Source organism: Ursus arctos, unplaced genomic scaffold (genome assembly GCF_023065955.2).
Source record: "Ursus arctos isolate Adak ecotype North America unplaced genomic scaffold, UrsArc2.0 scaffold_26, whole genome shotgun sequence".
Classification (NCBI taxonomy): domain Eukaryota; kingdom Metazoa; phylum Chordata; class Mammalia; order Carnivora; family Ursidae; genus Ursus; species Ursus arctos.
Genome location: NW_026622941.1, coordinates 30806527 through 30830788, shown reverse-complemented (window position 1 = coordinate 30830788; position 24262 = coordinate 30806527). Strand labels below are relative to the sequence as shown.

General features: G+C 38.9%; 1 long non-coding RNA gene across 13 annotated transcripts in view; it reads left to right on the top strand.

Moving 5' to 3' along the window:
* The window catches only part of LOC130544860 (uncharacterized), a 103474-nt gene that overhangs the window by 29893 nt on the left and 49319 nt on the right, over positions 1–24262 (top strand). For all 13 annotated transcript variants that reach the window (XR_008961528.1, XR_008961526.1, XR_008961527.1 and 10 more), the window contains exons 3-4: positions 3677–3779; positions 5488–5785. This is a non-coding gene — a long non-coding RNA (uncharacterized LOC130544860). The remainder of the gene's footprint in view (positions 1–3676; positions 3780–5487; positions 5786–24262) is intronic.

The following is a 24262-nucleotide window of genomic DNA, read 5'->3' as shown; positions in this document are numbered from 1 at the left end:
ACCAATTTGATAGGCAATTCTGAGGCAGATGTTCCATGGGTCTTACTTGCAAAAACATAGTTTAGAAATTATTTATGATAAAATAAAAATCAGAATGCTGCTTATGACTGCCATTAAAAAATTGATTAAACCATGACTATGTTCAATTTGATTTTGGAGTTGAAGAGGTGAAATGTTTCTATATTTATCCAAATTATGCGCAACAGAGATCAGTAATCCATGAAATCGATTGTATTTGCGCAATGAAACTCGCTCAAATAGAAAAGATGAGGAAAGCATCACCATCTGCAACACAAACCTCGGATTGTTAAAAAGAAGCCACAGAAGTAAAAGGATGAGACAATATTATGGCATTTTTGGAGGTCTGATACTAGTTAGTTTAGAGAAACCATGTGTAGACGTTTCTGTACTATTATTATCAGAGGCCTGACAACTGGTATCCGGTTTATAAGTGACGGAAGGTGTACCAAACAGAAAAGAACAATTAAATGGACTTTCATATAATCCATTTGGTAACATTTAGAAGATAATAATGAGTAGACACCAAAGATTGTGGGGACAATAAAGGACACGCATGCTGAGAACATTAGGAGTGATAAGTAAAATCTTAGTGCTGTATTTTTAAGGGAGAGGTCTTCCCTTTGTTTCATTTCACCTAGGTGGACAGATTTATACTACCGTTTAATACCCATCGACTGTTCCCCTCATCGTCTTAGCATTTTGAGAGATTTTCTTTTTAAGTTCTACCAGAGCGTCTTGATGACATCTTGTAGATATCTTTTCTTTTACTTTGCCTTGTTTTCCTTCTTGGTTCCATTCTAGCCCAGCCTAGTTCAAGTTTCTGGTCAATATCACCAGCCCTCCAGCTCCATCAGGAATGTCACTCTGATCTTGGAGCTTCCCAAGCCATTTGTCTGGCCAGGAATTGCTTCTGGTCTCTGTAAAAAACCCCAGAAACCCCTTCGTGTTTTGAAAAGGTTGATTCCTGGTTTGTAGTGGCCGCCTCTGAACAAATTGACTGTCATCCAGAGTCAGGGGCAAAGGAAGCTGCCTGTATGAACTGCGATGGCCATGGTATGACTGTGAACACCACTGCTTCCTGTGGCTTCTCTAACTCCAAACAAGAGCTACATGTTCCAAGAGATTTCCCATTCAGTAACACATTGATTGCTACCCTCAATGGGGGAGCTTCTCAACTAATTTGTGAAGCTGGAGGCTCTTCCTGGTGTTCTGATGTTTGCTGGTGCTTCTACTCAGCTGATGGCTCATAGAGCTACACTGTAAAAGTTCTACCTCAAAAGACAGCCCTAGAACTTTTAATAATAAGTATCCGCCACCTGAAATTTCTGACCCACCCTCAGGGATTTGTTTGGTACACATCACCCCTGAGCTTGCATTCTAGTTTTATTTGCTATATGCTGAGAACTCTGAGCCTTCATGGTGACTCAAACAGCCTAACATACATGGCTTGTTGCTTCCTAATCGTTTTTACTTCCAAATCACTGTCACAACTCCCTTGTGGAAGAGATTACACCTCTCTTTCTTGTTTCTCAATCAGTCGTGCCGGCCCTGTGAAATAACCAGAAATTACTTATTATTTTGTGTGCTGGCATGATTCATTGCAAATAGGTTGGGCTAAGGTAAAGCTCTTGTCTTTTGTGCTATCATGTAAATCTTTTAGAAAGAAGCTCCTTCTTCTTTTTGTAGCATATCTTTCATAAAGCATGACGCGGCACTTAATTTCCAGTGAAATGACATAGAAACAGGATGAAAAGTTGCTCTGAACAGTGAGTATTTCATAGCATCAGAAATTGTACTTTAGAGTCATTAGAGAACTTACTCTAATTAATAAGTGCAAAATTAACTCAATTAAAAATGATGTGCTTGACTTTTATAAGGTAAAAGGGATAGTCATTTTCCTTTAATGAAGATTCTGAAGAGAAAAGCCAGATTTAATGGGTCAAATATCACTTTAATTAGTGCATGGGTAACATGCACTAATTTTTAGACGCCAGATCTTAATTTGAAGATAATCCTCTGAGAAATGTATGGAATGTGTAAAATTATAGTATTTAGTTAGCTGGAGCTCAGCAGAGTGTTACGAAGGTTGACTTGCCTCAATTTCTATTTGGAATCTGTGAGCAATTTCCTCTTTACAGTGCAATACCAGGGCTTGAAAACTGTGTCAAAATGTGTTTTCCAGTTACATTTCTTACCAGGAAGTGATGTAACATTTAGATAATGATGCTTAGAAGTAGGGATTTAGGGGACCATCTCTTTGAGGAGAAAGACAAAATGACTATGCAGACACTAGCTAGAAGCAGAGGGGTACGGCCTGGGCTGAAAGGAACTGCTTTGTGGCGGGAGGGGCAGGGTAGTCTCAGAAATTATAATGAATTCCAAATTGAAAGAAGAGAAGAAAAATATCATTACATTTTGTTTTTATTGCTTCTGAACCTTGAAAGTGCTCTGCCTTGAAGAACCAGCCTATTTTACAGGCTCAAAAATAGAACTTGATTGGACTCACTTATATTATATGCTATTTTCTGTCCTTCTAAATGTGCCCTTGGTTTGAGTTTTTATAGATTTTAGCGGAGACCATCATGGGAAATGTTTTGAATACAGATTAAAATCTGAAATTAAATAAAAAAGAGCTCAGGATGAGTAAGAGCAGTGAGCCATAAAATGGAATAAAATAAATAAAAATCAGGTAAATTAAATTCTGGCTGGGAACAGAGATTATATGGAAAGGGGAATTGCAGGAGAAGCAGGAGCATGCCAGACAACTCACAAAGACTCCAGTCGTCAGTGTCTTCACCGTCTGGGCTGCCTTTGGTTGACGTGTTCATGTGTGCCTAGCCCTGCACTTAACTGTGGGCCTGAGAGATCTCATTATGTCTCAGTTGGGCCGTCAGATGAGTTTGCTTGCTGAATTTAGACAGCTCCTCAAATGTTAATGGGTTTTTTGTAAACCAAGAAAGAATGGTCCACACCAAACAATGCAAGTGGTGCTTTCCCATACTCGACCCAAACTGGTGGACCTAACCAAGAATTTACTTGAGGTAATGGGCCTCTCACCCTGAATCTGACATTGGAAAGCTCGGTTGGAGTGGGTGATAGTGGTGATGGTGCTGATGATGGTGTTGCGTTGGGCATTCAAGGAGCTGGGAAGTGTGTGGTAGTTTCACACACATTGTGTGGGATGAGAAAGGAGGACAGAACTTGGAGGAGAGAGGCTGTGCCCTGAGCTTTGGGTGCATGGCTACCCATTGTTTTCTTCTAAGCCTCGATTTTAGACTTCATTGACAGCCCATCCTGACTAACCGTGACAAGAGGAAAACTTGGCGTTCAATTTTTCTTTCTCCGACAGATTAGATTGTATCAATATCACTGAGGTGAGGTGACCGCTTTTTTTTAAAATTGTTGCAGGTCTTTCTGTTCTTAGAGATGTACTGGGAAGGAAACAGTTGATTTTCCTTATCACCATTCCAAAGTTTAATACCTACACCTCAGTGTTTCTGCTCTTAGTAAGACATTTCTTACCTTTATTTTCTTTTCCTTGGTGGAATAAGTTATTTATCACTCTGTTTGCAACATTCTTTTTACCTAAGGAATTCTACTTATTTATAAAAATAAATATGCTTCATTTGGGTTAATAAATGTGTTTATCTTACAGGTTAATATTAAAGAAATGTGACACTATATCCCTGTTTGGAAATGATATTTCCCCAATTGTGATGGATATAGAATTTCATATTAAGAATCAGCTCTGATTTAAGGTAAGTATAACTGATGGTCTGCATTTTTCATGAATACACTGTTTATTAATTTAAGGTTTTAAATGTCTTAACGTCATTTGATTAAGTACCTCATGATATCTTGTTCTGGAGGTAACTATAATTTCCCATTTCACTTCTTGGTGGTAACATTGGAATTAGATTATTTAAAAAAATTAATACACTCTTTATCTAACCTGTTTTAGATTTATGATCCTAATAATAAATGATTTGAAGTTCCTCTCAATATTGGTTCTTCCTAACAGATATATAAATACAGAGAATAAGCTGATGGTTGCCAGAGGAAAGGAGGGTGGAGGGATGGGGAAAATAAATGAAGGAAATGGGAGAGAGAGGCTTCCAGTTATGGAATGAATAAGTCATGAGAATAAAAGGCACAGCACAGGGAATATAGTCAATGATATTGCAATAGCATTGCATGGTGACAGATGGTAGCCATGCTCGTGGTGAGCACAGCATAGAGTATAGAGAAGTTGAATCACTATGTTGTACACCTGAAAATAACGTAACATTTTGTGTCAGCTCTACTCATATTTTAAGTTATTGAAAAATATTGCTTCTTCCTCAAATTTGGCTGACTTCAACATTGAATTTATAAAATGATACACTTCTTCAATTCAGACTAATAAGAAAGAAGACAAGAACAGTATTTTAAGTACTAGTCACATTAATATGCTCTTAGTTTTAGAAGCAACACATGCCTGGAGAAGTTATGGATGATTAAAATTAGCAAGCTTAGAATACTGGAAATACTTGTAGGTTATCTATGCATAGGGTAGGAAAAATTTTTCATTCAGCCTCCTGTTAAACTCTATAGTCAAAGAACTGAATTGTAAGAATGGCTGCTATTCACAGTTTTAAAATTCTGGATTCCCTTTTAAAATTTGAATTTGATTGAAATGGTAGTGGTACATACTTGATTAATACCAGCTGTTATTATCTGTTTTTACTATTAATCAGTGATGTTACTTTTGAGCATCATTATCACCAAAAACATAATAATTCAAAGAAATATTATTTCCTGTTAATTTAGGCCATGTTGTCATTTTTATACAAAAGAATATATAGTTGACCCTGAACAGTGTGGGGTTAAGAGTGCCAACTGCCCTGTGCAGTGGAAAATCTGTGTGGATATGTTGACTCCCCCCAGACTTTACTACTTATAGCCTATTGGTGACTGGAAGCCTTACTGGTAACAAAAATAGTTGATTAACATATATTTTGTAAGGTTTATGTATGTGTTATATGTGTTATATACTATAGTCTTCTAATAAAGTCAGCTAGAGAAAAGAAAATGATATTAAGAAAATCATAAGGAAGAGAAAATACAGTTAAAGTACCATACTGTACTCATAAAAAATCCACTTTTTTAATTTTTATTTTTAAAAATTTTTTTAAATAATATTTATTGTGTTATATTAGTCACTATACAAAAAATCCACTTTTAAGTAGACCTGCACTATTCATTGTTCACAAGTCAACTGTAGTGCCACATTTTGCTTTGGATTTCCAACTACATCTAGTAATCCTGACCATTCAGTTCCTTTCAATATATAGCTTTGAGTTACCATGAATTACAGTATGGTTTTGTCCATATAGAAAGTAAAGCTATTCTTGGTTCAATAACTCTTATGATCAGCTTCCGGTTCTAATAATGCCACATCTTTCAATATTTATGCATTCCATTTAGCCATCTCTGTTCCATGGGGCCACACTGAGTTCCCAACTGGTGGATAGAAAATGGCCACAAATACTTTACAGCGTCTCTTTGCAAGAGGTGGACTCTAATTCTTCCCATCTTGATTCTGGGCTCGTCCTGTGTCGTCCTTTGACCAATAGAATGTGAGGAAAATGACATGTGACTTCCAGGATCTGTCCTCAAGAAGCCTTGCAGCTTCCTCTTTCACCCTTGTGGACCATTTCTGCCATCATGTGGTGAAAGTCTTCATAGAGAGGCCTAGACATTTCACTTATTCCAGCCATTTCAGGTGAGTCCCCAGTCCTATAAGTAAGGTCATCTTACACCTTGCAACCACATCTGAGCTGACAACGGGTTCCTTTTTGAACACAAAGTACGCCAATCCCAATTTATGCCTATCTTAGAGGTAAGACCAGAATCATTGCCCCGTCAGCCCACAGAATCATGAGAAATAATAAGATACTAAATTTTGAGGTGCAAATGTAGAAATTGGTTTCTAATAGAGAATATTAGTTACAGTAGCACTCCTTGGAGATGGAGTGTTATTGTTAACAAAAACAGAAGTCATTTATCATTTTGGGACCCAATAATAAGCAAAGGCTGAAAAAATGGTGATAAGTTTATTAGCAAAGGCTGGTAGGATGATGAATTAACTGTTAATGGAAGCTGAAAAGACGGCTACATATGTTTTGTATTTTTGCCTACAATAACATGGAACCTGAGAAATGTATCTGATAAACTTGTGTACCTGGTAAAGGAGATTCCCAGGTATAACTTGAAAAATATTAACTGATTCTCTTTTTAACTGTGTATAATGTTACAGGAGGAGAGAAACAAACTAAACAAGGACAATGCAGTTTATAAGCAGAATTTAGAAAAAATATAGAGGGCCCTGGATTTTCTGATTGGAATGTAAAACTGTTTCTCATCCTCAGTCTCTCTAGCCAGCAAAAGATTCCCAAAGAAAGAAGTGGCCTTAGGTAATGATTGACAGGTGTGTGACTATAAAACCTTCGTTGATACCACGGAAAGGTTAAACATTGTGCATGATACATCCTCTAACTAGACAAAAGGGCTTCTAGAAGTCATAGAGGCATTTTCTTACTCTGCTAATGCACAATAAAGAGAGCTCTCTCTCAAAAATAATTATAATATGGCTTTTGGGGCAAACAGTAGACTGCAATCATATTTATAGAAAACTCACAGAGGTTTTAAGGGCATTATATCAGTTGGACTCAACGAGTCAGATTGCTTAATATGAAAAGATTTTTCTGAGAATCCATTTTCTATGGCTAGTAAGTAGGATTAGGCGAATATTGAGCTATAAACATGGGCCATTCTTATGAAGAAGGAAGAGTCTCTTACAGTATGAAACCAGGAATCCTGAGGGGGACCCAAGGATCATAGAACAATGCATTTGGGACCAGTTCTTAAGGAGTAGAACTGGACCCTAACCAAAAAGCATTTCCTATGTCCATAGTAGGGAACCTTGACAACATGTACGTGGGTGGGTTTCAAAATTGCTATGACCAGAGATTGCCACGTGCCTCCTATTCTTTCTTTTTTTTGGTTAGAAATGGTTATTGCAATTCTCCTGTCCTGTTCAACCATTGTGTACCGTGTGTGTGTGGGCAGATAATTTGTCTTTGGAATAAGGTGACTGCACCCAAGAAACTGCACCCAAGGAGCCTCATCACGATCCTGAGATTATGGATATTCGGTCAAATATTATAATGGGCTGAGCCTTTTGAGAGTCTCGGGAGGGGACAACTATATTTGTGTGTGGGTGGAAAGTAAATAATTGTTGCCCCAGGATAATCTATAGTGGATAAAAAATAGCTACAAATCCTTGTCAGTGACCCTCATCAAGTGTTGGAATCTAATTCATCCTCCCTGGACTCTTTGGCCCTGTAAATTGCTGGAATGAATAGAATGTGGCAGAAAAGCTGTTGTATGATATCCAGTGCTTGACCTTGTAAGATTTTACAGCTTTTACTCTTGTGTCTTTGGAACACTTTTGCATCATGTGCAAAAGCTCTGTGGAAAGAGAAGCCCAGTTATCCCGTGTATTCCAGCCATTTTAGCTGAGGTTCCAGATTAATCAGCTCCACCCAAGCCCCCAGCTGACTTCAGCTATATGAGTAATCCCAGGCAAGTCCAAAGAACTGCCCAGGCAACTGTGAGTTGCATTGTCAGTGTTCTAGTTCCCCAAGTCTTTGGGTGGCATCAGGCATAACAATTGAAAACTAATGAAATGACCTTGAATAGCTGTCTCTCAGGGGCACATCCTCAGTCAGAGCGGGCAGGGTAAAAGAGAATGTGGTGAGTAACAAGCTCACAATTATGGAAGGAAACAAGCTCCAAGCACATGCCTTATAGGACCTGGAGGTGGAGGTATACCCTCTGGATAAAGTAAAGGTTCAGAAAGGAGAAATTCACCATAGTCCAGTCTTTGGGTCAGATGAATCTGGGTCCACATCTCTGCTTTGCCTCTTGGGTTCTGGGTGAACTTGGGAAAGTTAAATTCTCTAAGCCTAGCTCCTTTTTCTGTAGCATTAGGTTTTTACCAGGGTTTGGATGAAATAATACACGCAAAGCTGTGTGCTCTGTAAATGGTAGTTTTTATTTAATAGATAGTTAAAAAGCAGACTATCATTCTCCTTCACCCTGTATCACAGGTACGATACTTGAAATTTTTTTTCATGAATGTGTGTGTTTTATGTATTTATTATCTTCTACTGGAACAGATGATCCTTGAAGGTAGAAACTCCCTCTATTTATTTCCCTTCAGCATCCACAACACATAGGATAATTGGTACTCAATAAATATTTGTCAACTTAGTGATTATGAACTTAAATATACTGAAATTTTGCTACGTACATGTACCGAGAACAGCACATACATAAACAGTCTTCAATAATTTCACCTTTACTCCTTATCTCTTTCATCTGCACTTTCCCCCTTGATAATGCTGTGGCTTTTCTGGTCACTTCTATCCAGCAGACCCCTAAATCTCCATTGCAAGCGTCGACTCACTCCAATTCCATACTTTTCGCTTCCTCTTGAACAATAGGAACTTCATGGTTACATTAGTCCTTCAGCTTTACAGTGTCCAAAACTTAATCCACGCCTCCACACCCCACCCAAATATCCTATGTTCTTCTTTGTACTTCCTACTTCCAGCCAAACTGGACTACCGACTTGCTATTTCTGGGACTTACTCTCTACTTTTCTTCCTTTCCACATTTATCCAAACGATTTCCTCTTTCTTGGGTGCTTTTCTCTCCTGCGTCTGCTTATCAGAATTCTTTCCATGTGTAATCTATGCTCTCATGAAGTTTGCCTGGTCATCGCACATGGAAGTAATCCCTCTTTTTAACACTTGTGGCTCCACATCTGTACTTTTCTTTAAAATCTTATGTCTGTATTTTGCATAATATGCATTCACCTTCCTATCTTATATTTCACTCTGGATTTAGTCTCTTTGGGAGAAGAATCAATATCTGGTTCATTTTAGCAAGCGCACATATTCAAGCATGTAGTAAATGGTCAACAAGTAAATATTAGTGAATACTTACTCATCATCTTTTTTTTTTTTTTTTTAAATGATTTTTTATTGTATTATGTTAGTCACCATACAGTACATCCCCGGTTTCCGATGTAAGGCTCGATGATTCATTAGTTGTGTATAACACCCAGTGCACCATGCAATACGTGCCCTCCTTACTACCCATCACCGGTCTATCCCATTCCCCCACCCCCCTCCCCTCTGAAGTCCTCAGTTTGTTTCTCATAGTCCATAGTCTCTCATGTTTCATTCCCCCTTCTGATTACCCCCCCTTTCTTTATCCCTTTCTTCCCCTACCGATCATCCTAGTTCTTATGTTCCATAGATGAGAGAAATCATATGATAGTTGTCTTTCTCTGCTTGACTTATTTCACTTAGCATTATCTCCTCCAGTGCTGTCCATGTTGTAGCAAATGTTGAGAACTCGTTCTTTCTGATAGCTGAGTAATATTCCATTGTATATATGGACCACAACTTCTTAATCCAGTCATCTGTTGAAGGGCATCTCGGCTCCTTCCTCAATTTAGCTATTGTGGACATTGCTGCTATGAACATTGGGGTGCATATGGCCCTTCTCTTCACTACGTCTGTATCTTTGGGGTAAATACCCAGTAGTGCAATGGCTGGATCATAGGGTAGCTCAATTTTTAACTTTTTAAGGGACCTCCACACTGTTTTCCAGAGTGGCTGTACCAACTTGCATTCCCACCAACAATGTAGGAGGGATCCCCTTTCTCCACATCCTCTCCAACAATTGTTGTTTCTTGCCTTGTCTATTTTTGCCATTCTAACTGGCGTAAGGTGGTATCTCAGTGTGGTTTTGATTTGAATTTCCTTGATGGCTAATGATTTTGAACATTTTTTCATGTGTCTGTTAGCCATTTGTATGTCTTCATTGGAAAAGTGTCTGTTCATATCTTCTGCCCATTTTTTGATTTGTTTATTTGTTTCTCGTGTATTGAGTTTGAGAAGTTCTTTGTAGATCTTGGATACCAGTCCTTTATCTGTAGTGTCATTTGCAAATATATTCTCCCATTCCGTGGGCTGCCTCTTAGTTTTTCTGACTGTTTCCTTGGATGTGCAGAAACTTTTAATCTTGATGAAGTCCCATAAATTCATTTTATCTTTTGTTTCTCTTGCCTTTGGGGATGTGTCATGAAAAAGGTTGCTTTGGCCGATGTCGTAGAGGTTGTTGCCTATGTTCTCCTCTAGAATTTTGATGGATTCCTGTCTCACATCGAGGTCTTTCATCCATTTGGAGTTTATTTTTGTGTATGGTGTGAGATAGTGGTCAAGTTTCATTCTCTTGCATGTAGCTGTCCAATTTTCCCAGCACCATTTATTGAAGAGACTGTCTTTTTCCCACCGGATGTTTTTTCCTGCTTTATCAAATATTAGTTGCCCAAAGAGCCGAGGGTCCATTTCTGGGCTCTCTATTCTGTTCCATTGGTCTATGTGTCTGTTTTTGTGCCAGTACCATGCTGTCTTTGTGATCACAGCTTTGTAGTACAGCTCGAAATCCGGCATTGTGATGCCCCCAGCTTTGTTTTTCCTTTTCAACAGTTCCTTGGAGATTCGGGGCCTTTTCTGTTTCCATACAAATTTAAGGACTGTTTGTTCCAGTTCTTTGAAAAATGTCCTTGGTATTTTGATCGGGATAGCATTGAAAGTGTAGATTGCTCTGGGTAGCATGGACATTTTAACTATGTTAATTCTTCCGATCCATGAGCATGGAATATCTTTCCATCTTTTTATGTCTTCCTCAATGTCTTTTAAGAGTAATTTATAGTTTCTAGAATATAGGTCCTTTACGTCTCTGGTTAAGTTAATTCCAAGGTAACGTATGGTTTTTGGTGCTATTGTAAATGGGATGGATTCCCTAATTTCTCTTTCTTCGGTCTCGTTATTCGTGTATAGAAATGCAACTGATTTCTGAGCATTGATTTTGTATCCTGCCACGTTACTGAATTGCTCTATAACTTCTAATAGTTTGGGAGTGGCTTCTTTTGGGTTTTCCATATAGAGTATCATGTCATCTGCATCCCTCTCTCGCTGGCTGTCTCTCTCTCTGTCAGATGAATAAATAAAATGTTAAAAAAAAAAAAAAAGAACGAAAGAAAAAGTGGGAGAAAGGCTGGAGGACACTGAATCGCCGGGGGCGTTGATGTGAGGAGCACAGGCTCTTCATCTCTGGTAACTGCTGGGGAGGCCATGGCAGAGGGCACAGCACGGAAGCCGCCGACTTGGAGGCTGATCTAGGTTTCAATGAACTTCCTCTGTGATTTCTTAGCACCACATGCGGGGGGTCCTGTTTTAGATGGAACGGCTAAAAAGAGCAATCAGGGTCTATCCTGTTTAGCCTTGTCATTTCGTAGAAACAGATCCCAGAAACCTAAAGAAACTTGTCTGTATAGATAAATAATAAAAAGAGGACTAGGACCCAGATGAGCTCACCGTCTGCTCACACAGAACTTCCCTGTATCGCCTGAAGGTGACCTTTAGCTTGCGCCGACGCCCAGTGCTCCTGTGTGCGCTGCAGTTCACGAGTCTGTGGTAAATGAATCCTGTCTCTGGTTAGACGGCTTTGTAGGGCTTCCTCCAGGGATTTTTGAGTTAGCAGCCAAAGGGAGAGTGAAAGGATTGAGTCTCCTATTACTCTGTGTAAAGCCTTTCCCACAATAGATATTTAATACATTTTGTCACACCTTGTGTTTTCTTCAACTACATAAAGAAAATGATACTTTCTCAACATTCAGTTGACGTTTGTTGTTGGGAATAAGGAGGAATAAAGGACATACTATCTGCTCTCAAAAGGGCCAACCAGGACAGCTGAGAGAATGAAGAGCTGCCAGAGGAAGTTGCGAGGAACACGAAAGGAGATTTAAATTCTGTCAGGAAGAATTCCACAAAACGTCAGGGAGGAACCGGTTGCAATGAGGCCTTTTTAGTTTAAGGGAACTACCCAGGAAAGACCCAGAAGAATACAAAGACTCTGGCTATCTACTGGTTATGGAAACCTCTTATGACAGGAAGTACAAGGAGGAATTATAAAATGGCTTCATAATTCATATCACTACAGCTCATGTGACAAACTAAGAAAAGTTTTCTTCAACCTTTTTAAGGTCCTTGGGTGGGTCTTAAAATTAAACTGACAAAAACAGAGTAACAGAAGAAAAGCGTACAAATTTTACAGAATACTCACACGTATAAGGAATCTTCACAAGACAATGAACACATGAAGAAGTTACCAGAGTGGGAAGCTTTTATACCTTTTAGGCAATCAATAAATTTGTGAAGAAGTGATAAGACAAAGGGGTTGGCTATAGGGTTAGTGAATGGTAAAAAAGCTGGGAAGATAAGGGTCATTTAAAGGAATTTGTTTATATAGATTTCTTGACCCCAAGTTCCCTGTCTCTGGTGATAAAAATGTCTGCCTTCCTCCTGGTACAGGAGGTATCCCCTGGTAGAAAGTATGTTTCATATGGGAGATTTATGACCCATTTCAGGGAAGAAGGACAGTGGGAAGAAGGTTAGTGTGACCTTCCTACTTCTGCCATTTTCTAAAACTCAGCTTAAGATACTCAGTATGCCAAGGAGCCATATTTTGGGATAGCGCATCCTGAACCCCATCATAAAGAAATATGGAAGTAGAGATGATTAAGGATCCTACATGCCCTATTGCCTTGTTTTCCTTAATCATGACTGACTCATCAAATAATGGTCTTTCAGTCACTGTGTGAACTAATGTAACTCTATAGAAACATCCTATTTTTATCTTCCCTCCAGGGTGCTATATTTAAGAATCCTCTTTTCCTCCTTTCCCTCCTTTTGGATATTTATTTGGTACTTACTGTATAACGACATTCATTTTTTTAAGAGATACACAACAATTTTAATGGTTTGTTAGTGTAAAGAAGGCTTATTCCCATTTTATAGTATAAATCTTGAGTTAGAAAATTGTCTTTTTCTGTCTTATTTCACTTAGCATAATGTCGTCTAGCTCCATCCATGTTGTTGCAAATGGCAAGGTCTCATCCTTATTTATGGCTGAGTAATACTCTATTGTTTATATCTATATCACATCTTCTTTATCCATTCATCCATCAGTGGACGCTTGGGTTTCTTTCATATCTTGGGTATTGCAAATAATGCTGCATTAAACATAGGGGTGCATATATCTTTTCGAATTAGTGTTCTTATTTTCTTTGGGTAAATAGTAGTGGAATTACGGGATCATATGGTAATTCTAATTTTAATTATTTGAGGAATCTTCATACCGTTTTCCTCAGTAGCTGTACCAATTTACATTCTCATCAACAGTGCAGAGGTGTTCCTTTTTCTCCACATCCTCGCCAACATGTTATTTCTTGTATTTTTGATACTAGCCATTCTGACTGGTAGGAGGTGACATCTGATTGTGATTTTGATTTGCATCAATGAACTTTGATTTTCACGTAACCTACTCATTTTTCTTTCATTTATAAAATATTTAAGAGGAAAGTAATGTGGTTTTATTTTATTTTTATCTGGCATTATTTTATTTGTACTCAAATTGTTTCAGTTGCAGTTGAACAATGGGAATGCTGTATTTGAATATTATTTTAAAACCCAATCAATACTGTTGACATAATATTCTTTTTTTTCTTTTTTTACTTTTAAAGTCTAGTTTGTGTATTGATAAAGTCCTTATCTTTAATGTTTAATGTAAATAAGTGCTAAATAAACAATGAAAATTTTTCCTTTATTCAGAAAGTTTTTCCTTCCCTTTGCCTTATTTTATAAATATAATATATAATTATAAATATAATAAATATAATATATAATAAATATAAATATTATATATAATAAATATAAATATATATGTGACATAAGTAACCATATATGTATGTGTATATATATATATATATATATATATATATATATATATATATATATAATCAGTCTTCATGAAGGGGAATGAGAAAGGGAAAGAATATTTGTTAATATGCTTATGAAATCTCAAAAGACTGCAGACCCTCTGTAATGGTGCTAACTCTTTGACTCTTTGAGAACACTGGAAGTTTTTTTTTTTTTTTTTAAAGATTTTATTTATTTATTCGACAGAGATAGAGACAGCCAGCAAGAGAGGGAACACAAGCAGGGGGAGTGGGAGAGGAAGAAGCAGGCTCATAGCGGAGAAGCCTGATGTGGGGCTCGATCCCAGAACGCCGGGATCACGCCCTGAGCCGAAGGCAGACGCCTAACCGCTGTGCCACCCAGGCGCCCTGAGAACACTGGAAGTTATAACAAGAAGTGGAAGAGAGAGGACTCACGTAGCTTATGCCTCTTACATCAATTATTCCAGTCCTAGTGAACTGGCAATAACAAGTCACAATACGGTAGAAACTTACGGCAATCAGCGGTTTGAAAATGATTGATATGTAAATTCTGTGGGTAATGATCGGATTCTTTTTGGCTAAGGAAAAGGGAGCCAAAAGTGTGCACTTAATAGAATATATAGAGAAGGTTGCATCTCAGGTTTGTGGTTGGAATGAATGAGTCTGTAGCAGTTTGCTCTTGATTCTGTCTGACTAATATAAAGAAATGACACTTTAGATAACTCTGAGAAAACCAGGTTTTTCTATAAAAAGTAGTATAGACCGCTTTTTGAAGAATCTTTGATAGTATACCACTAAGGCTTACTTGATACCATTTGTACATAGACAAATCAAAGCCAAAGGGTTTTCTTTTTTTTTTTTAAGATTTTATTTATTTATTTGAGATAGAGTGAGAGAGATCACAGAGGGATAGGGAGTGGGAAAAGCAGACTTCTCACTGAGCAGGGAGCTCGACGCAGGGCTGGATCCCCGGAGGACCCCCGATCATGACCTGAGCCGAAGGCAGACACTTAACCGACTGAGCGACCTAGGTGTCCTGCCAAAGGGTTTTTCTTAAATGACGTTTTCCAACAGATTAAGTTACCTTTAAGGTTTATGGCAAATTGAGCTAGAAAATAATTCCTTATCTCTAAGGAATGGTGGCTGAACCCTATGGACAGACACCATTATGGTCATAGCTATTGTTAAAATATTCAAATGCTTCCGTAATAGTTGGTCAGTAGCTGTTCTCTGACCTGGTCCTGTGTCCCTCCTGCTATGCTGTTGCCCTCCTTAGCCCCTCCACCAGGACTCCTCAGATCTCCCTAAGTTCTAGCAAATGGCTAATATCTGTCATCTTTGGGTATTTAGGACCCTGCTTCAGGCTGTGACCCATAAGGGTTCTGACTGGTCAGCATGTGTTTAAATACAATCTTTTCATACATTTTTTTCTTAAGGATTTCTTTGGAGTTCTAACTCTGGGTAATGTCTTAAGTACTATTGATAATCTTTAAAAGTCTTTGAGACAGATACTTGAAAGTCCAAATAAGAGCACATTTCTTCCTTTCGTTAATATTATATGATCTTTGAGACAAATGATCACTATTGATTTTATCAATTAAGCAGAAAGCACTATGGTAGCATTTTAGGCTTTATTTCAGGTCTTTGTGGCTAAGTGAAACTTAATGAACTTTCAGGAAGTTATATATTGAGGCTTTGTTACTTGTGAGAGAAAAAAATGAAAGAAATCTTGTTCTGAGGCTTCTGATGGCTTGAAAAATTAAACACGTCTTCTTGTTTATTAGAATCTGAAAAACCTGTCTTCAACTAAGAACACAAGAAAAAGATAATAAAAGCTTTTTCCTGTGGGGAACAGAGTCGATACATACTGTTACTTTTCATATACAATACCTTGCCTGCTCATAATAGTTTGCCTTGATCCCTCAACCTTCTCCGGTGATTTGTGCCCCTGTTTTGCAACTCTGTCAAATGCATGCTGTTGATCTGCACGCCTCGCATTTGTGGGAATTACCTAGCTGTTCCTGCCTCTTTTCCTCTGTGGATTCCTCCAGTGCCCGGACCAGTGCTGGGCATTAGAAACAATCCTGGAATGAGAGAGGAGGCGGGGTGGGTAGAGGAGAGAAACACTCAAAGGGCAATAATTTCCACCCAATAGAGAAAGCGTTTCTGCTTGCAGCAATCTCTTCCAGAGGGTGAGAAACTCTTTTCTGGCGGAGGACCTAGGAGCACTGCCTCGTCTGTGGAATGGGGCCAGGAACTAGAAAGCCGTGGGGGATGTGATGGGGTCATAGGGCGGGTGGCAGTGTGGGGGCTCTCTCACCACCTCCACCGCTGCTCCCTCCTTCCCCTTAGGCGATTTCGCCCTGGCTTTCATAATGTAATCAGATGTTCTGGGACAAAAGGTTTCTACAGTCAATTATCTTTGAAAAATGTCATAGGTGATAGTCACCTCTTGCAGATTCATTGTGCATTGTTCCTTATTAAAAACTCTGAAAAAGTCCCACCGAAAAGAAATCTAGCTAGGTTCAGGTAACCCAGCATTTCCTAAGTTTTGCTGGAACACAGACTACTTTTATTTCAAGAAAGACCTACTTCCATCTCAACAGACGAAATGCTGCACAAAACTTGGATCAGGCAAACCTGCATCCTGGCACATAATGGGGTAATTTTAGGCAAGTTATGGAACATTAGCCCTCCTCAGTCTCAGTTTCCTTGTTTATAAAATGAAATAATAGAGCTTTCCTCTGGGCTTATTGTGAGAATTAAATGAAATACCTGAGATATTACACCTAGGCACGGGGCAAACATTTAGTGAATACGCCGTAAACATGAATTACTTACCATTCCCTCAGATCCCCTCACATCCTGTGTGTTTTCTCATCCCTCCTTTAAGCTAACTTTACAGAATTTTTTTTAAAAACTAGAATTGAAGGGAGAAAAGAGTACCTACCTACCTCATTCATTCATTCATTCATTCATTCATTAAGTAGCCTCCACACCCAGTGCGGGGCTTTAATTCAAAACCCTTGGACTCCTGACTGAGCCACCCAGGTGCCCCCAAAAGAGTACCTTATTAAAAACCACGAGTTACTGTTTTTCTGCTTCTCTGTCTGCACAACTGGGAAAGAACTCTTGGAAGCCTGGTTTTTTTCTAAACTGTTTGTACAAATGATGACTTCTCTTTCATTTACTTTAATCTATGGATTTGGTGAACATTAACAACCACCCATTACACATGGCATAAATTTTGTGAAATACGGCATGTTTTCCAGAGATCAATTGCCAGTGGTAATGAGTGAATATAGACTCTTAATGCCAGGAATATGTTTATTGAAACAAAAAGAGACCATGAATAATAAGAATGATCTTCTATAGGGTGCTATAAATTTACTCTCAAATACCATTTGGTTTATACTTAATTGGTTATAATGGCAAATTTGAAATTTTATATTTACTCAGGTTTTCATCAGTTTGTCTTTTACCCTCATAATATATATCACATATTTTTTTCTTTTTTGGCATGCCATTAATTGCTACAGGATCTCATTGAGATAGGATAATAAAATGATAATAAGCCACAAAAAATAATATTTCTTTTTGCTATTGTAGGAATTTTAGCAATCTCTATGGAGTTCATCCTTTTTATATGTGCATAGAGAATGATTTTAATGCTCATGGTGTTCTCTTGAATTCCAGTGCCCCAGGTAATATGATTGTCTGGTTAAATTATAAAGAAGCAAATGCACAATTTAAATGCTAATTTTGCCTTTCTTCCCTTTAAAAAAATACTAATTAATTAAACAAAATAGAGTAAGAGAGATTGTCTACAATTTAATATTTTGTTTCAAAATGGAAAACTTTTTTAATGAAACATATATAGTCCTCCTAACGTACTGCAAAATACTATTAAGACACGTAGTACTAAAGACACATAACTCAAGAAATCAGAAGCCCTTTGAACAAGCAATGTGAGCGATTTCATGGTAACACAGTGTCGCTGGATCCGCCATATCATCTTGGAATGTAAACATTGCCAAGGCCTTCTTTCTCCTTTGAATTAGTCCAGAAATATTTGAAATGTGTTAACCTCTGCAGCAGCTTCCCTGGATTGCGTGCTTGGGGTTCCAGCTGTTTTTCTCTTTTGTGTGTGGTATAAATGCAATACATAGCTAACCTGATGAACCCTTCAGAAAAGAAAACTGGGAGCGCACAGAACTGGGAAAGTCTGGCAGAGCCTTAGACGCTCTCAGAGCTACCGAGAGTGCCTAATATAATTAGATAGCTGGTCTAGGTAGCATCTAACTGGTAACAACATTAAAATAGTGATCTCTAGCACTTATGTGATTTGTACTTACTCTGTAGTTTGCTTTGTTCTCCCCAGAAGTCCCTCTGACCTACTATCCTTCTTTAAACTCCAGATCTTTGGAGGAGCGCTTGATTTCGAGGTGTCGTGGCCCCACTCCTGAAAATGTTGTCCAGCACATTCATGCAATACTGCAATTCATGCTCAAGCTTTCATTGCCCTGGGATGGAGGGAAGGGAGGACAGAATGGGGGAGCAAATACCATATCTGTGGATCACCAGTCCCTTAACCTTTCAAGTTTATGGCTAATCCTTTTTACGTTTAGGCACGAGCCTCTGATTGGATTGCAGTTTTCTTAAATAAGGGTGATCAACCCTGTATTTTTTTTTTTTCTTAATCGAGGTGCTGTGCTTGGCCCTTTGAAGAAAGCAAAGCCTTGGAATAATTTAGCTAGAATTTCCTTGAAATATGATTACACCTTCCATAAATATTCTAGACTTCTAGCTTGAGGTTTTTTGTTTTGTTTTGTTTTGTTTTTCCCTCTCGTCACAGCCAGACTGCTCAGTTCCATTACCTCTGGTCTATCATTCCCTGTGGTGCTTGACAGTCTAAAATTATTCAACTCCCAGCCACTTGGTTCAGCAGGCTCATTAGAACTCGGTTTTGTGGAGTCCATGCTTGGAGGAGATCCTCCGGATAGGATGGAACTCATGCAGACTTGCTTAGCCGTGACCTTGGTTTAATCATCCATACTCCCCCTTCTTTCTGTGTTCCTTCTAGACCTGTCCTTTCTAGATGGAGGTGGAGGTATTCCGCCTTTGTCCCTCTCCCCTAACAAGAAATTAGGTACGCAGATAGCACCTGAGACACACTGTCAATTTGTTGCTTGTCCCCCTTCAAGCAGTCTTTTTTTGTCTAGCGTGAATTAGTCAAATACCAGAATTCACAGGGAGGTTTGCAGTTCCAAGTAGGATGCTTGGTAACTTAAATGAATACCTATCTAGCAAAATGATTGTAGGTTTATACTAGGTGGATGGGAAAGGTGGAATAGATATGTTTTGGGCCAGAGAAGGGCTTCAGCAGAGCTGTTTAAATAATAATCATTAGAACACCTTTTGTTACAACTGTTTTGAATCTGACCAGGGGCAATTCAAAACATAATGACAAAAAGCTTTGCTGTGATAATCATGTGATGAGAAAAAGGACCTTTCCTACCAGGAGCTCTGTCAGTTCTCTTTGAGGCCGGGTGCTGATGGAGGCTGTGGGGCCAAGCTGGCAACAAGGCCTATAGCAAATTTTCTGGCTTCAACAGATCCTGTAAAGAATACATCGCTTCTCTTTCCTAAAGTCTCCAGAAGCTTCTGTGTGGGGTTTAGAAAAGATAGGATTGAGAATGGAGATGAGAAGGGATTGAGGAGAGAGCTACCTGAAGCTGAAAGGTATAGCCATCCCCCTGTCTCTTGTCGCTTTCTTATCTCAGGCAATCCTGATTCCAGTTGATACCTAGTGCAGAGGACTGGGGGACTGGAGCAGTGACCCCATGCACTAGAGTCTCTGTCTAGAAGAGGTGTGTTCTGATTCAAAAAGCCTTTGAAATAGCTAGCAAAGGTGGTGAGGAAAATCACACAGAATTCATGTCCATGGACCTTGTCTCTTGGTCAATCCCTCACGTCCCTGAAGAACTGACCCAGAGCTGATAGCCTAACTTTTTTCCTTCATCTTTATTTTCATCCTATTGTTAATAATACAAATTTACCTTAGCCCACTTAGTATTTTAGGGGAGAAGATGACCTGGTTATATACATTGACTAGCCAGGATTTTGAATAAGAAGACCTGTACCAGGTGGCCTGGGTTTGAGTTCTGTTGACCATTGTTGTGCTCTGTGACCTCGGGCAGGTTATCTAACCTTCCCATGCCTCTCATTTTCCTCATCTGTAACATGTGGAAAATTATAGGATTTGATAGGGTTGCTTGAGTACTAAGTGTATAACATAAAATGCATGTAACTCACGGGGCGCCTGGGTGGCCCAGCGGTTAAGCGTCTGCCTTCAGCTCAGGGCGTGATCCCAGCATTCTGGGATCGAGCCCCACATCAGGCTCCTCTGCTGGGAGCCTGCTTCTTCCTCTCCCACTCCCCCTGCTTGTGTTCCCTCTCTCGCTGGCTGTCTCTATCTCTGTCAAATAAATAAATAAGATCTTTAAAAAAAAATGCATGTAACTCACCCGTGAGGATCTAATAAATCCCAAACAACGGGCCCCTCTCTGCAGCTTGATTTCCACTTGCTAAGCTTTTGAAACAGTATTTCCTGGTTCTCTTCTAATCCCTCTGGGTTCTTTTCCCTAATCTCTTGAGAAACAGTTTCCTAACCCTCAGAGTTCTGTACTGTTTTCAAAAAAGGACAGTTTCCCCGCAGTGACATCACCCTCTGTGCATGCACTGATGAACACGTGTCCCTGTCTCCAGCCCAAAGCTTTTCCCAGAATGCCGGCGTATTTCTTTTTGTCTATTGCAAATGTATACTTCAGGTCCCGCAAGCATCATGACATATTCAATACAGAATTAATGCTCTCTTTCTAAACTTCTTACTCAAACTAGGTCTTCCTGTTTTTATCTTCTGAGTTAATGGAATCATCAAGAACCCAACCATCAGAACAAGAAATTTAAAACTGCTCGATCCTTCATTCTCTATAGCCCATGGGTTGAATCTGTCCTGTTATTTTGTCGCCAGCACTCTTGCCTTAATAAGTTTCATCTTTTCTCCTTGGACTGTTATAATAGCTGAGGAATTGGCTTTACGACAAACCATTCTTCACACTTTTGCCAGGAGGATACTTTTAAAATGCAAATCCCATCTTTCACTCCTCTGTTAAACATCTATTATCCAAAGCAGCATTGTCAAGTAGAAGCATAATGTAAGACACATATGTAATAGAAAAAAATTCAGTAGCCAATTAAAAACCAAAGAGAGGTGAAATTCATTTCAATTATAGATTTTTAATTTTGCCCAATATATCCAAAACATTACCACTTCAACATGTAATCAGTTAAAAAATAATAATGAGGTATTTAAAATTTTTTCATACTAATTCTTTGAAATCTGGCGTGTATTATTTTATAGTCATAGCACATCTGACTTCGGGCTAGCCACATTTTAAGTACTCACAACCACATGTGCCTGGTGGCTCCCATTCTGGTCTGCCCTGCAGTAAAAGATAAAACATCCAAATTAATTTGCATGGCGGGTGAGGGCCCCTGATTATCTGCTTCTGTCCTACATCTATCTACAGCAGCATTTCCACTAGTGTCTTTACAAACTCCGTACTCCAGTGCTACTGAAAAATTTCAAGACTTACGATGTTCTTGGCATTCATTTGTACCCAAACTAATGTGAGTTCGCTCCTTGGTGAGTTACAGATGGAGACTACACCGGGTGGACTTCATTTGCAGCAAATCTGGAGATCACCGGGAGTGACTTCTAAAGCCGTGACTCCCTGAGCAGGGGTGATTACGTTCTTTTTATTTAGGGTTAGGACGAACATTCAGAAAGGAGCTTTGTCATCGCGTGTAAAGCTGGGTGTAGGTTGTGCAGGCGTTTGGAAAACAGGCCTCTACACGCATCCTATGTCACGTTCATGAAGCCTGTGCTCCTCCTGCAGGGGAGACTTTAGCATAATGAAGCAGAGGTAACTGTCAGAGCAGGGGTGGGGCTACGAGCATGCTCCTGGAGCTGGTATAAGCTACAGGGGGTCTTGGGTGCCTTATCTCAGGGAAGGAGTGCAAGTCCTTGCTTACTTTTGAAACAGCACTGGGAGTTTTAATATTTATTTATTGTCTCTGATCCGGGTAGGCTATTTAGTGGCCTGGTAGAGACTGTTAGTGTTTGCATTCCCTTTGTTCCCTTAAAAACCTTCACTAGTGCGGTTTTTGGATATTTTTGTAATTTCGACATTTCCTAGGAAGTTCTGCAAGAAGTGTGATGTTGCAATCAGGACACAGATCATGGAAAATAGCTGGGGACGTACAAGGACTTCTTTTGGGTCACGGAAGCTATGTCTGTCTTTCTTTTCCTGGGGACCCCTAGCCCATTCTGCTCTTACATTCTTTCCCTTTGCTTGAAAGAGCACCCCATTTCATCTACTCCATGCTTACTTTTTACATCACCTTCTCTGAAATCTTTCTACGACTGCTGAAGACCCAGACGCCCTCTGTGCTTGCACACGTCCAGGTTTACACATGGAATGAATGACAGCTTTCCTTATCTGGTGCCTAACTCGCCAGCCAGCCACAGGTCCTCTCTCCAATCCTGAGAAATCAGGTATTGTGGAATTCATCCTTGCTTGGCATAAGAAGGAGTCATGTTTTTTTTAATTGCAATCTTTATTTATTTTTATTTTTTTATAATTTTTTTATTATATTATGTTATTCACCATACAGTACATAACCTGGTTTCCGATGTAAGGCTCGATGATTCATTAGTTGTGTATAACACCCAGTGCACCATGCAGTACGTGCCCTCCTTACTACCCATCACCAGTCTATCCCATTCCCCCACCCCCCTCCCCTCTGAAGCCCTCAGTTTGTTTCTCAGAGTCCATAGTCTCTCATGCTTCATTCCCCCTTCTGATTACCCCCCCTTTCTTTATCCCTTTCTTCCCCTACCGATCTACCTAGTTCTTATGTTCCATAGGTGAGAGAAACCATATGATAATTGTCCTTCTCTGCTTGACTTATTTCACTTAGCATTATCTCCTCCAGTGCCATCTATGTTGCAGCAATTGTTGAAAAATTGTTGTTTTTGATAGCTGAGTAATATTCCATTTTATATATGGACCACATCTTCTTCATCCAGTCATCTGTTGAAGGGCATCCCGGCTCAAGAAGGAGTCATATTTGAATCAATTTTTTATTTTCTTGCTTTCACTCATGTTCCGAGCAAACTATTTTTATGATTTTGGCTATAATTTGCAAACCTGCTTTTTTCTTAGATAAACATTCAAAGTCCCATGAAATTATAATATTTATAGCTGGTACATAGTTCTTTTACAATACTAAAATCTCAACAACATCGATCTTGAGAAAAGGAGACTGTGGAATTTTAATTAATTAATTCACTAATCATTCTATATTTAATTAGTTTTCCTTTATTCTTTAGCTATAACACGAGCGACTTACAGCAAGTTTCAAGCATGCTGGGTGGGACATTTTGAAATCTGCATTTGTATTACGAAAAAGAGTATGTGCATCCCTAAATAAGCATGCCCTTTGTGAGTACTCTGGATTCTGGACACTTAAGTCCAGGAGTATTTTTCTGAATGTGTTTATTTTTAATTACATATGTACTATGGAAATTTGTCCTCCGTGTAACAGTATCTAATGATGCAGAAGTGTATTTCCAAGGCCTCCTGCCTTTATCAGAAACTACCACTTCTAACAGTTTTCCAAATATCCTTCCAGAAGTTTACTATAAATCTACACACGTACATATCTGTTTTCCTCTTCTTCTAAATGAGATCCTATTAGAGTTTTTTTGACTGTGTTGGACATCTTTCCGTATCAGTTCATATGAATCTACATCACTTTTTTCTTGTTTTATTTTATTTTTTTCAAGTTTTTATTTAAATTTCAGTTAGTTAACATATAGTGTAATATTAGTTTCAGGTGCAGAATCTAGTGATTCAACACTTCCTTACAAATCTACATCATTTTTAAGACTTTCTTTAAAAAGAGGAATGTTAGGTTCACAACAAAATCGAGAGGACGGAACAGAGATTTTCCATATGCCCTCTGTCCCCATACATGCAGAGCTTCCCCCGTTAACATCACTCACTACAATGGTACATTTGTTACTAAGGATGAACCCACAGTGACACACTGTAAACATCCAAAGCCAATAGTTCACCTTAGGGTTCACTCTTGATGTTGTACACTCAATGAGCTTGGACAAATGTATACTGACTTTTATATATCATTGAAATATCATACAGAAGAGTTTTGTTGCCTAAAAACCCTCTGTGT